Below are 2,513 nucleotides of genomic sequence, written 5' to 3' on the forward strand. Positions count from 1 at the left end.
CGGAGAAAGCCCTATAAAGCCCCATATTGGGCTGCCAACACGCCCAAACCCATCATATTTAATTGCTTGACCCTCTGTAATCTCCATCCCGCCAAACACACAGCGAAACTACGACGTTGCTACAACGTTCGAGCAAGATATAACACCTCCTAACCAGTTATAAGAACCAATATAACAAGTTGTAACAACGTTCTAATACGTCAAAAACACGTTAAGCCAAGATGTAACAACTTTATTACAAGTTGTAACAAGCGGAAAATAGGGTCAGTTACGGTTTGTGTTTCCAGGGATACTAGGCACCCAAGTTCTCTGTGACGCTCCCATAACCTGTGAAAATCCCTTGGCTTTCGGCTGACAAACTCCTTCTAGGCTGGGAGAATTCCTGGCGATTGTGTACGATTGATTTCCATATTCGTTTCATCGATATTAGAAACAATAATTTAACATTTTCAATCTTTACGAAGCAAGGGTGTAAAATTATCCTCAGTGGTACGTGATTACTGGTTTCCATTTTATGTACTCTTGAAGTTGCTGGATTATAGTAGAAATTGTAAACTATTTGCTCCATCTGTTTACCTTAATAGTAAACATATTTCGCCTTGCAATATTCCACATGTGGAAGTCTACAGCTGTGCTACACCACCTGTGGAAGTCTACACCTGTGCTACACCACCTGTGGAAGTCTACACCTGTGCTACACCACCTGTGAAAGTCTACACCTGTGCTACACCACCTGTGGAAGTCTACACCTGTGCTACACCACCTGTGAAAGTCTACACCTGTGCTACACTACCTGTGGAAGTCTACACCTGTGCTACACCACCTGTGGAAGCCTACACCTGTGTCACACCACCTGTGGAAGCCTACACCTGTGTCGCACCACCTGTGGAAGCCTTCACATGTGTAACACCACCTGTTTAATAAAAGTAAACAAAGCTGCCATGATTGAAGACAGATGTACAGGTTTCGTAAATGGCTGCATAAATGGTTGACGAATCATGACCTTAGACAAGCCATGTTTTTTTCCTCTCCTACAAATACCACTTCACAAGCGATTGTCTATAATGATTGGTTGGTCCTGTAGCCCACTATATGAGCTACATGACCAACCAGTCCCCGGCAACACTCGAGGTAGTATTTGGGGACAGTTAATCATTCCTCTAAAGTTTCCGTGTGTGTAGTATGAGGTGCGTGAGAAGTAATGAGTCCCGTGGCAAGACCTTTGCTGTCGTAACTTTCCCGACGGTCCCAGATGTGCTCCGTCCGTCACTACAGGATTAGACGACCCTGTCTAGTGATTAGACGACCCTGTCTAGTGATTAGACGACCCTGTCTAGTGATTAGACGACCCTGTCTAGTGATTAGACGACCCTGTCAAGTGATTAGACGACCCTGTCTAGTGATTAGACGACCCTGTCTAGTGATTAGACGACCCTGTCTAGTGATTAGACGACCCCGTCTAATCTTCCTTCCCCATTCTGTGATGATGATTGGTCCGTGAAGGGGATATTACAGCTGGTCACACTCGCATCTTGAGCAGCCTCGGTGGCTTTTATTGCAGCGAACAACGACCTCCTAAGAATGAGGGGACAGTTCGCCCGTGATATGAGGGGGCAGTTCGCCCGTGATAGTTGCATACTTACATGCACCCGAGATACATTTTGAGATTGGATGGGACCCTTCATACTCGGTCAGAAAATGGTCAGAGGGAGACTGGACCAAACTGTGCCCAACCACTGTCATCTTCCTCCTCCTCCTCCTCCTCCACTACCACCATGCTGCTGTCTGTTCCTCATTTGGTGTTCATTATCTGGGTGTTCTTGAGAAGCTGTATTGTCTTAGAGAGGCTGCAGGGAGGAGTGGCTTGTCTTGTCTCTGTCTTACGCCTCGAAAAGCATCTGTTTTGGGGGGTTAACTGTGTCTTTTGTGTTCTGTGTTCTCTATTTATTTTGTGTTCTGTGTTCTCTATTTATTTTGTGTTCTGTGTTCTCTATTTCTGTTGTGCTGTTCTGTGTTCTCTGTTTCTTTTGTGTTCTGTGTTCTCTATTTCTGTTGTGCTGTTCTGTGTTCTCTGTTTCTTTTGTGTTCTGTGTTCTCTATTTATTTTGTGTTCTGTGTTCTCTATTTCTGTTGTGCTGTTCTGTGTTCTCTATTTCTGTTGTGCTGTTCTGTGTTCTCTGTTTCTTTTGTGTTCTGTGTTCTCTATTTCTGTTGTGCTGTTCTGTGTTCTCTATTCCTATTGTGTTCTGTGTTCTCTATTTCTGTTGTGCTGTTCTGTGTTCTCTGTTTCTTTTGTGTTCTGTGTTCTCTATTTCTGTTGTGCTGTTCTGTGTTCTCTATTCCTATTGTGTTCTGTGTTCTCTATTTCTGTTGTGCTATTCTGTGTTCTTTATTTCTGCTGTGCTGTTCTGTGTTCACCTCTGTTGTGCTGTTCTGTGTTCACCTCTGTTGTGCTGTTCTGTGTTCACCTATGTTGTGCTGTTCTGTGTTCACCTCTGTTGTGCTGTTCTGTG

This window comes from Procambarus clarkii, chromosome 90 (genome assembly GCF_040958095.1).
Source record: "Procambarus clarkii isolate CNS0578487 chromosome 90, FALCON_Pclarkii_2.0, whole genome shotgun sequence".
NCBI classification, from domain to species: Eukaryota; Metazoa; Arthropoda; class Malacostraca; order Decapoda; family Cambaridae; genus Procambarus; species Procambarus clarkii.